Source organism: Bactrocera neohumeralis, unplaced genomic scaffold, assembly GCF_024586455.1.
Source record: "Bactrocera neohumeralis isolate Rockhampton unplaced genomic scaffold, APGP_CSIRO_Bneo_wtdbg2-racon-allhic-juicebox.fasta_v2 cluster09, whole genome shotgun sequence".
Taxonomy (NCBI): domain Eukaryota; kingdom Metazoa; phylum Arthropoda; class Insecta; order Diptera; family Tephritidae; genus Bactrocera; species Bactrocera neohumeralis.
In genome coordinates, this window is record NW_026089622.1 from 6,586,352 (window position 1) to 6,598,919 (window position 12,568).

Genomic DNA, 12,568 nt, shown 5'->3' on the forward strand with positions numbered 1-12,568 from the left:
CCAGAGAATATCGTGCACCACATGATAAAATGCAAATCGTGTGGAATAAAGTGAAGAATTGGTCAATTGCGATGCAAGAACTAAGAAAAGGAAAGGCAAACGAAGTAGCGATAGCAGAAGCGTTAGAGAAGAGTAGTCCAGAAAGGTGCCCACGAAGAGCCAATTTTGGCTGAGCCTGGTCCTGCGAAGAAATGCTTAACAACAGTCCCATTAGGATCAGTGAAATATGATCAGGTGAGGTTTAGTACATGGGTGTGCTATTGCACCGAAAGTTCAGCATGGTATGATCATCCATACCAAGCGTGGTCCCGAAAGAGGTGTACCCTTAGCGTGCAGGCGAATCGTGCATGCTGTCCAGGACCGACGGTATCTATGAAAGATTCTCCGCTGGCTCAAAAAAAAAAAAAAAAAACACTCGCACACAAGACAACTCTTTACACTTGTACATCCACCCACTCATCAAAAGGATGGACATGGAGAAAGCAGACACAATTCGTTCTACACAAGCCGCCCGGCCACAATCGTTTCTTACTTTCGCTTATATATACTGCGCCGCGTCGACACCTTCCGCATATTTACATCCATCGGATGAATCTTGCGCGCTGCGTTCAGCATTTTCGTTCGAACTTCGAGATCCTGCACATCGTTTTCTCTCATCTTGTCTCCTCGCCGTGGAATTTTAATCGCACGTTCGCATGTAACAGTACATTTACATTTTTTTTTTATACATATCTAATGTTTTTAAGTGTAAAATGTCAAAATTACCATTTTTGATGAGAATTCATATACACTCAAACCGAAAACAACATTATTTTTGTGCCCGCCTAAACATGGTCCTTCGAGCCTTAACGAGCACCTATAACCAGTAAATTAAAAACAATAATAACTAATATAATAACAATGGCAATGAATTTGGTGGCAATCTAGAGAGTGCGAAAGTGAAATATATGATGTGCAGTGAAAAACAGTGCAGTGACCCAACCAGAATGAAAATCACAAAAAAAAACAACATACCCACATATTTATATACATACATATACAACAAAAAGACAAAAAGTGAAGTGTCACAACAAAAAGAAAACAAAATAAACAAACAGAACAATAGTGCTTTCTCTTTTTAATATATATATGCACAGGTAAAGTAGACGTGTTTATTTTGTGTTCATCAAATTACATAGCAAATTCTGTATTGTATTGGGAAAAGTTAGTTTCTTTTTTGTGTGGGACATCCAGAGGGTTAAACGACCTAAGTGGACATCAGGCCTGAAGAAAAAGATAAGTACACTTCGATTTTTAATAATATATAATCATTTGCACTTACCTTTTGGCTTTTTTTTCGCGCCAATTTGTGAAAATAAATACAATTATTTTCCTTACAGGAGTGTGCACTTAATTTGTATTTTCATTATTCTGCTGTTTTGTTTTCTTTGTTTTGTGATCTATCAGCTGTTCCCCTTCTCGTGTTTTTTTTTTTTCGTTTTTTGGTGCATTGCCAACCATTATCAGGTTGGTTTTCGCATTGCCAACTATTCTAGTTTTAGATTAAACAGTAAATTTAGGTACTGAACGTACACATCGAGGGTGTTACCAAACTATTTTTCGCGCTGAGGTATGGCCTCCGAAAATAGTATTGGGCAAACACCGGATAATCCTTTCCGAAGGATTTCGAAAATATTGAGAACACCGCCTATTGGTAAAAATGAGGAACCCACCGCTGCTGGATCAAAGGAGAAATGTGATACTGCCGATCAAGTAAGCAAGGAGAATAAGTGTGAGGAATTGCAAAATGGAGAAACGGTCAGCATTTTTAGCAAACTGGGCAAAAAAATAAAAGAATTGGAGAGCATGATGGCGGGTCAAAGGCACATTAACCAAACCATGCGCGAACTTGTGAGCAGCATAGTGGCGTTACACGCAAAATTGGAAAAAGTAGAAAACCCACCGAGAAGAGTGATAATAGGAAAATCATCTCAATTCACTTTTGGTAGAGATGATAACACCCCAAAGAGAATGCGAGAGGCATCAGGATTTTTACCGCCCACAAAAAAGCCAAAAAACGTAGTTGAAAAGGAGCAATTGTCGTATAGTGGAGCAGTAAAAAACACCCAAAAAGATACCACGACTCTCCCAAACGCAAATGAAAGATGGATAGACGTGGTTAAAAAGAAGAGAAACCGATAGAAAAGAAAATAAAAACAAAACCGGATGCCATCATTATCACGAAGAAAGAAGGGGCGTCGTATGCAGATATTCTGCGGAAAATAAAGAGTGACAGCGGGCTTGAGGAGTTGGGTTCGAACGTAACCTATGTTCGAAAAAAAACTCAAAGGAGACCTTCTTTTAGAACTGAAAAATGAAGCAGACACGAAAGCCAAATCTTTCCAAAGCGTCTTGGAAGGAGTGGTTGGAGAAATGGCTATGCTACAGCCTAAGACCCACAACGTTACCATTGTATGTAAAGACCTGGACGAAATAACAACTCCAGAAGAAATTTGCTCAGCACTGAAAAGGGAGTGTGGAATCCAAAGTCTGGAGACAACGAATGTCAAAAGTCTGCGAAAAACGCGTAGTGGCACACAAATAGCACTTATATGCATGCGCGCTCAAGATGCTAAGGCCGCACTCAAATTGGGAAAAATAAAGATTGGGTGGTCAATCTGTCGCCTTCGAGAATACTCGCCTATTCCCAGGTGTTATAAGTGTTTCCATTTAGGTCACATGGCTCGTAAATGCTGCAGTTTGACAGACAGATCTTCCCTATTCACGCGCTGTGGAACTGCAGGACACTTAACAAAGTCGGGCACAAACGTTCCGAGCTGTATGCTCTGCAAAGCGTAGCACTCTGTATTGAGCACGACTTGCCCAAAGTACCTCGAGATGATGAAGTCTCTAAGTAAATGAAGATACTCTAGCTGAATCTAAACCATTGCGCAGCAGCACAAGATCTGCTAGATCAGACAAACATAGAAGAGAACATTGATGTCGCCATACTAAGTGAGCAATACTCCCAGCGTCCGGAAAGCACATGGATTGCAGACAAATCTGACAAGGCAGCAGAATGGTCCTGTAAAGAGCAACCTTTTAAGACCTGCTCCAGAGAAAAACATAATTGCTTCACATGGGCGAATATTCAGGGGATTTATTTTGTAAGTTGCTACGCTCATCCCAGCGCAGCAATCGCAGAATTCGAGGATTTCCTCTTAAGGCTATCTTTAGAAACCAGAGGCAAAACACCTATTATAATAGCGGGTGATTTTAATGCTTGGTCAAGTGCATGGGACGGCAGATGTACAAATCACCGCGGGCGGCTAAATCATGAATTTCTGAGTCAAACGCACTTAACAATAATGAACACCGGAACTCGAAACACTTACCAAAAAGACAATAAAGGATCCATAATTGACATTATGTTTGCAAACGATTCGCTGAGCAGGCACATTAAGTGGGCGGTGTCTGACATATACACAAACAGTAATCATATAGCAATTATAGAACTTTAAGAACTTTTTAGCAGAAACCCCTGCCGAAAGCGAAGCTGGAAACAACAAGAATTCAACCCAGACCTGTTTGAGCTAGTCTGGAGTGCATCAAAGGAATCAGGTGACGGCGCCGCTCACCCGGTATCAGCAGTTCGAAAAGAAACAATGCGTAGAACGTCACATTACAACAAGCGACGGCCTGTATATTGCTGGAATGAGGAAATTTCCACGTTGAGAAAGCTCTGTCACTCAGCTAGACGGCGTCTACAGCGTAACCGGGGTGAAAGGAACGAAAACCACCTTAGGGAAGAATTTAAAAGTCATAAGAAGCTCCTGAAGCCGGCAATTACCCGTAGCAAATAATCATGTTTTGAGAAGCTGTGTGAAGAAGTAATCATTGACCCTTGGGGTACTGCTTACAAAATATGTATGTCAAGATTTAAAAACAAGCAGCAGCAACCTAAAGATGCATCTTTTATGGGAAAGGTCGTCGAAGCATTATTCCCGAAACACGACCGGATTTCATATGCCAAGCGACGAAACGAAGTTGCAGAGTCACACCCGCTTGTCACGGAAGACGAACTGTTGGCAATAGCAAAGAAAATCAAAAACGCCAAAGCGCCTGGGTTGGATGGCATACCAAACAGAGCTCTGAAGGAAGCCATAAGCTCAAAACCTCGAGTTTTCGCTAAAATGTACAACGCTTGTATAAAGGAAGAGCTATTCCCAGACTCTTGGAAGGTACAACGTTTGGTTCTGCTCCCAAAACCAAAGAAACCACCTGAAGAACCGTCATCATACCGACCTTTGTGTATGCTCGACACAATGGGTAAAGTGTACGAAAGTATAATACCGCTTGGACTATCAGAGAGACAATACGGCTTTATAAGAAAGAGATCCACTATTGACGCACTACGGGAAGTCGTCGATACTGCGAAATGTGCAGTAAGTGGCAAAAGATGAAAACGTGGATATCAAGAATGCGTTCAACTCGGCAAAATGGGCAGACATAAGCAAAGCCCTGGATGAAATACGGGCCCCTGAATACCTCATAAACATAATAATGAGTTATTTTAAAAACAGAAGGCTGATTATGTATGGCGGGGTGCTAAGAAGACAGCAACCAGCAGACGTTAAACTAGTAGCTTATGCGGACGATCTCGTGGTCGTAGCAGTGGCCAAACAATTAGCCGACCTGAGAAATAAATGTAATGAGTGCTTAAATGGTCTACGCCAATGGTTCTCTTTTGTGAGTCTGAAACTGGCGGAGGAGAAAACAGAAGTTTTACTTATAAGCACTAGGAAGATAGAAGAACGAATAGAGCTCACTATAGGGGAGTGCGAGATTACCTCGCAGCCGCACCTGAAGTATCTGGGAGTAATATTGGATTCCAAATTAAAATTTAAAGAGCACCTGGAGTATTCTTCCGCGAAGGCAAACAAAATTTATAATGCCCTAACGAGAATGATGACCAATAGAGGCTGTGTGCGTTCCAGCTGGCGATTCTTAATAGCGAAAGCAATGAGTTCCGTAATTCTGTATGCGGCACCAGTATGGATACAGGCAATGGATATAAAAGCGTATGCTAAACAAATAATTGCAGTGCATAGGCTTTGTGCAATTCGAGTAATAAGTGCTTTCCGGACGATATCAACCGGCGCTGCTGAAGTATTAGCCAGCATGCCGCCTATTGACATCCACGGAGACGAACTTGAGCGTCTTTATCAGCTATCAACGCCTAAAACAGTATCGGCAAGGACAGATGAGAGAAACAAGAGCACTAAAATGTGACAAGAGCGGTGGAATTCCTCATCCAAAGGGCGATGGACTCACCGACTTATACCAGACATCCACTTGGATAGATAGACGACATGGGAACCCAGATTTCTATCTGACCCAAATACTTAGTGGACATGGATGCTTTAGAAGCTATCTTTTCAGATTCCACAGGGACATTAGTCCGAACTGTCCGACGTGTGCAGAGTATATAGAAGACTCTGAACATGTATTATTTTATTTCCCTCGATTTTCGAATACAAGGGAAAAGCTAAAAACCACACTCGGTGGTAGTTTTACGGTCGATAATTTAACGACACTCATGTGCCAATCGACTGATAAATGGAAAGCTGTCAGCGAAGCGTCAGCATTCATAATGACCAAACTGAGATCTCTTCAACAGACTAGGCGTCCGTCAGTCCGCGCAATAGAGGAGACTTAAATGTCTTGTCCCTCCCACGAAGTAATAGGTACTTAACCGATGGTTCCGTGGGAGAGTCTTGAGTTGGGAGTAGGTTAGGTTTAGCGGATTAAAGTTCCGCACTCCGGCTTTCGATGCTTCCCCCGACTATAAAAAAAAAATGTATATATATATATACATATGTACATACATACATCAAAACAAATTAAAAAGTACAGGAAATATGGACAAAGTTCCTAATTTAACTGAAAACATTAATACGCATTAAAAGTGTGTGCCAACAAAACCAAAAATATATAAAGAAATCGAAAGAAACTAAAAACAACACGTAAACCAGGCGTGAAATCGCATATAATTATTAACAAATTAAGCGGGCGCGAATCCAAAAGCATGAAAATAAACACGCGAACAACCAGCAGAATAGCAACGAAACCAGAGAGAAGGAGTTGACATCCGAGGCCCGAATAAACACAAACCGATATACGCACAAACAACAACACGCACAAGAAACCAAGCAGCTGGAAGAAGGAAAGAGGAATTGGAAGAATACGAGCATGGTATGATATACACAGGAATATACCCTACAAAACCAAAGTGAGCGTATTGAGTTCATTTAATCTAATTTTACCATGCTTTCTGGTTTATTTACAATTCTATAACTCTACTTTAATACGGTTAACAAACATTTTGGATTTATCGAAAATAATCCGGCCTGTTATATAACTAGCTAATAACCGTTTGCCTATTTCTGTTTAGTAATACCTATTCTGTTGAAAAATAAAAACAGTAAGCAGTATAAACATAAGCAAAAGAAATTTTAAAAGTAAAACTAGCAAAATCAACAAACAAAACTAAATGCAAACATACATATGTACATACATATATGCTTATACATTGGGTACTAAATATCAAATTATTAAATTATAAATAATTTGAAAATAAAAAAGGCGATTTTTTTTGTAAATAACGGTGGATAAAGTAGCACGGAAGATTACAAAATACATTTATTAAAACAAATACAAAAAATCAGTTAAATAAAATCTTCATAATTTGTGAACACTGTATATATGTACAAACACTGTACATAATACAAACATACATACATACATATATTAAATAATAAAAGCTTCAAAGCCCACATTGGCATCTATTCGGCAATACCTTTTATTCTTTGACAAACAAAAACAAGCAGGATTGCGTACAAAAAGCGAATTGATCTCTTTAACGAGCTCTCAATCGCTTACGAACAAAGCATAATCAGAAATACATACTAACAATTCGTGCATACTTATGTAAAAACAGCATTGATCTCTTTAACGAGCTCTCAATTGCACAAAACATAAGCAGGGATAATGGGATGCCCAACTTATTCCAGTGTGAGAGCGCCTCAAAATAAGCATTTTTTATAACACTTTCCATTATGGCCAGATCGAACAAAATAAGAATTTTTGGGCATTTTAAATTAAAACACCCAACATTTATTACGATTGCAAATTATTATATATTGGACTTTTAATTTAAGACCAAACTACTTAAATCTTTTTTTATGATTTTATGGTATATTAAAACAACTGACTTTTGATCTTTCAATACTTAATAAGGTGAATTAAGCCTGTTAGTTCTCAATTATCACATGTTGTTAATCATTTGTATTTGAAAATTAATTCTATTATGCATCAAATCACAAAACGTTTCATGAAATATATTTAAATTTCGCATTTTCTTTGATTTTCATTGTTTTAAATTTTTATTAGCGATCTTGAACAGCGGCAACAAATTACCCCGTTTACATATTTGTTTGGTAAGATTTCAATCTGGCCGTCGCTCGTTTCCAATTGCTAAATGTCAAAACCTCCCAATCCAGTCAACTGTCTCTTCCAGTGAGAGAGCAAGTTGGACATCTCTTTCAGCCCTATTCTGAAAAAACCTCCCAAAACTGAGTTGAGAAAAAAGTTGAGAGATTCAACTCTTGTGTAGGATATTTTGTGAGGCTATTCTTGCTCAAACCTCATAATAAAAAAGCTTAAAAAAGTCACCACGTGAGGTAAAAAGCTTTTTGTTGTCAAACAGCTGTTTTAATAAAAATAAACAAACAAAAACACAAATGGATAATAAAGATATGTATGCGTCTGTGCTTGAGGGTGAAACAATCCCAATGTGGGTACAATCGATTGCGCCGATTGTGCCCCTGATCCCAAATTTCATGTAAAATCTTTAAGAGAAAATTTATTTATTTACATATTTGTATTTATTTATCTTACCCCTTCTTTGTATCTGAAACATCCTGCGCGCTTGAAGGGCAATAAATTTCACTGCCCTTAACATCCATAATTAATTTCGAAATAAAGTGCAGAGCTCTAGACACAGAGGACTGGCTCATAGAGAGCATATAACTATTACCAACGCATTTTTGGTAAGAGCCATGCCCGTAAAAATACAAACACGCCAGGAAACGCAGATCAAAAGATATACTCGACTTCTGCACATCATGCGGCACCAATTCACCTATAAGTACTTTACATAGCGATTTTGGGAATCGAAATGTATTTATAAATGTTGTGTCTTGCATGGTAAAAGGATCGCTTTTGTCTCGTAAACCCTTCAAAATTTTCCTCCTACCCCCCCGATTCCTCCTCCTCAACAATTGCCGCATACACAAAGAACAGTACCTCCATGCTAGTTATAACACTCAAATATTTTTTAAAAAATGTCAAATATTGATGTAAAACAAAACAAACACAGAGGTAATAGAGCCTATACACGAGCACACAAGTGCGTTCGATCGGTGTGAATTCGTTTGCCCATACACGCACACAAATCCAAATGACAGAGCATGTGCGACAGGCAAGCGGAACCTTTTTTCGAATTTATTTCTAATGTAGCACTTATATATATTTCTTTGTATGTATTTCGATAATAAGTTATTCCAACTTTTATTTTTCTTACACTATATGTATGAGCGCTTAATAAAAGCGAAAACTTTGAAGCGTGATTTCTCACAATTTTTTCATTTTTACGATTCTTAATAGGCGGGCAGGATAAAAAAAAAACTAAACGTCGTATAGGATTAGGGCAAAGTTTATTATCATTGGCATAAAATTATCTTCTATTTAAACTAAAAAAATATTAAGAAAAATCAAGTTTTAACATATTTTTAAACAGCATAAATTAAAATTTTCAAAAAGCCACTATTTATTCAACTTTTAATAAAATTTTAAATTTTACACTTTTTTTTGAATTTTCTTGGTTTAACTAGATGATAAATTAATAAAAAATATGTATCTCTTTGAACTTTTTGTTTCCGATATAAATTGCGACCTGCATCCTGCCCGCCGTCCGAAAACTGCACATGCGAGATGCATCGGGCAATTGCTTCCCAAAGGCAGAATATCAAAGATTTCGTATCCAAAAAATTTGTGAAAGATGTTCAAGTATATATGTAACTATAAAGCCTAAAAGTTTCGCTTGAATCAATTATTTCTTTCCCTCCCAAAAAAATCGATTTTTTGAAGCCTCGAAAGCAGGCTCTGCCCTTAACACTTGCCATTGTCCGCGATCTTCACTGTTCAAATGACACGAGAGAAATGAGATTTTGTGCGCCGACAACGCCATACACGATACACATGCTCGCGCACCGATCGTAAAAAATCAAACATTTTCGCGAACATGGATCGGTACGCAAACAAGCCCATACACGATAAACCGCAAGCGCACACATACCGATCGAACGCACTTGTGTGCTCGTGTATGGGCGCTTTAACCCTCACTATAGTGAGAAACATCACTGTAGTGAGGTTGGTGACTTTTGTGAGGGCATGAGAATAGGGCTGTTTATCTCTGACATAAGTACCCGCATACGTACATATGTATGTATAAACAAGTCCACGTATTAGGGTGTACCTAAATACAAAACTTTCGGACAACAAATACCTTAATTAATAAAAAGAGCGTAATAATAAAAAAAAAACTCTTTGAAAGAGTATTCATTTATTATACATAGGTACTTTATCGCTTCTAATAGATACCATAAATCAGTACCTATACACTGAGAAAAACTTTATCAATATTTTAATATAAAAATATAAAAAATACAAAAATGGTTAATGACGACACAAATCAAAATACACCTGGAGCTACATGCTCAAAACAGGTTTCTAGATTTATATCAGAAAGTGACAGTTTAACAAGATTTTGCACTAGATTTGCCTCTTCACCGATTCACGAAAACTCGGAATCGTTATTAGAAATAAAAAGTCAAAATCTGAAAAATTTTTGGACTCGCCTCCAAGCGGCTCATGACACCATTGTAATTTCTGACGATTCAGACCTACCACAAAATTTTAAATTATCTGCTTACGCCATATACGAAAACAGCTTAGACCAGTACGAAGAAACAAAAGCTATGATTTACGATCAACTAAAGCTCATTAAAGCAATTGCACCTACTCCCCACTGTAGAGTAGAGCTGCCACAAGAAGACAGTCAGAAGTTCAGGCATCCAACTCGAGGTGCCCGCAAGTGACACAGAAACCTTTCACGGAGGTTATGAAGAATGGCCGTCCTTCCGGGACATGTTCACAGCCGTGTACATAAACCATCCTCAATTATCACAAGCGCAAAAATTGTATCACCTCAGATACGAAACCAAATGTCAGGCAGGCGTAATAGTCAAACAGCTCGCTCTTAATGACGAAAATTTTAATTTGCTTGGGAAGCTCTAAAAGCACTATATGAAAACAAAAGAATACTTGTCGATAAGCAAGTAACGACACTATTAAACTTGCCTAAAATCAAGAAAGAAACAAGTGAAGAATTTGTACGACTACAATCCACTGTTTCTAATTGTTTGTCGATTCTTTCGACACAAAATATTCCCACAGACAGCTGGGACCCAATTCTGGTAAACATTTGCACCGCCGCAATACCAGAAAAGTCGTTACTTCTCCGGGAGCAATCGCTCTCATCACGGAAAAAGTGCCCAACGTGGCAACAAATGAACGATTTTCTCACCACCCAATATGAAATTGCGGAAAGGTTAGAAGAAAAAATAATCAAAACTAAGAACATTAAGCACGACCAAAATGGAAGCTTAAATAGACCCCAAGCTAGAAGCAAAAGCAAATCAAACAAAATTTTTAACAAAACACAATCGTTCACATCCGAACAAAGAAAACATACGTCATGCGAACTATGCACGAGAGGGCATAAACTTAAAACTTGCGAGAAGTTTAAAAAATTAAACATTAACGAAAGGAACAACTTTGTCAGATCAAAAAGACTCTGTACAAACTGCTTGTCCCATACACACAATCTTAAAAGTTGCAAAAGCAAATTTAATTGCTCATATTGTCACAAAAGACACAATTCAATGCTTCACTACAGCACATTTCTTAGCTCACCCCAAAGAAGCGCTTATACACAAAGAACCACTGGTATAATTGCAAAAGCAAATCCAGAAACCCGAAATTCGAAAAATTGCCAAGAGACACCATGTTGCTCAAAGGCACAAAAAGTTCAAACGCTGCACAGCGAAACACAAAGTGGTCTAGTTACAGAACTAGTTACCACCATACCAACTCAAGTTGAGGATAATGCAAACCTTAATTCACAATTAAGGAAATTTCGAGATATAGGGAAACCTCCTCCTATATTAAAAGCACATACAACTTTTCGGCCCCGCAGGATGGCTTTCGCCAATAATGAAAACCAATTCTGAACAAATCCTAGAGCGGTGGCAGGCTACTAAACGCCAAATTAGTGCATATGCACTAAAAACATAAAACATAAATTTTCAAAAAATAAATAAAATCAAAAAGAAGGTTACTATACTCCCAATGCGATACATTGACGCACCTGCTCTTACAAAAGCTAAGGTCGCTTTTATCACAACTATCCAACCACTCTCATATGGGTGGGTTATGGGAATCAGCTATACAAAGCATCAACTTAATTTTGAAGAATTTTTACTTTATGAATAGAAGCCGATCTCCATTCACGGCCATTCTCTCGCAAGATCCCTCTAATTTCATAGTCCTAAATCTAGGGCTAAGGAGTACCCATTCTGGCCACATCTGAGCCAGGCGTGGAGTTACTATCCTTTATAAGCCGATAACATAGAAAAAGCAAATAAAAAACAACCGGTATACCATACCGATGAAATAAGAAATTTTAAATAATCGCTAATGAAATGAATACAAGCAAACAACGCATAAACTTGTTTGCCATAATAATGAGTCGTCAAAAAAGCAAAATCAAATAAACCCGCAAAATAAAGTTTCTTCTCTTAAGCACCTACCCGCATATTAAAATGCACATTCTAATACATGTGGTATGTTTCAAACCAAAATCCGTTCTCTACACACACGGATAAATATGAGTAGATTACAACTCTATCAAGAAATACTTCTGCTGTCAGAACGTATTCCGCGCTTCGGCTCTACATATGCAATACTAGGCAAAATATTCGCCTAGGGGGCCCAGGATGTTTAAATGAGTTAAGCATCCCCCACTTTAATCGGAAAAACTGGCACACACTAATACTTGACTTAACACCACACTCGCACACAAGACAACTCACCACGCTTGTACATCCACCCACTCATCAAAAAGGATGGACAAGGAGAAAGCAGACACAATTCGTTCTACACAAGCCGCCCGGCCACAATCGTTTCTTACTTTCATACACTGCGCCGCGTCGACACCTTCCGCATATTTACATACATCGATCGGATGAATCGTGCGCGCTGCGTTCAGCGTTTTGATTCAACCGAGATCCTGCACATCGTTTTCCCTCATCTTGTCTCCTCGCCGTGGAATTTCAATCGCACGTTCGCATATAACGAGTACATTTACATTTTTTATACACATATCTAATGTTTAAGTGTAAAATGT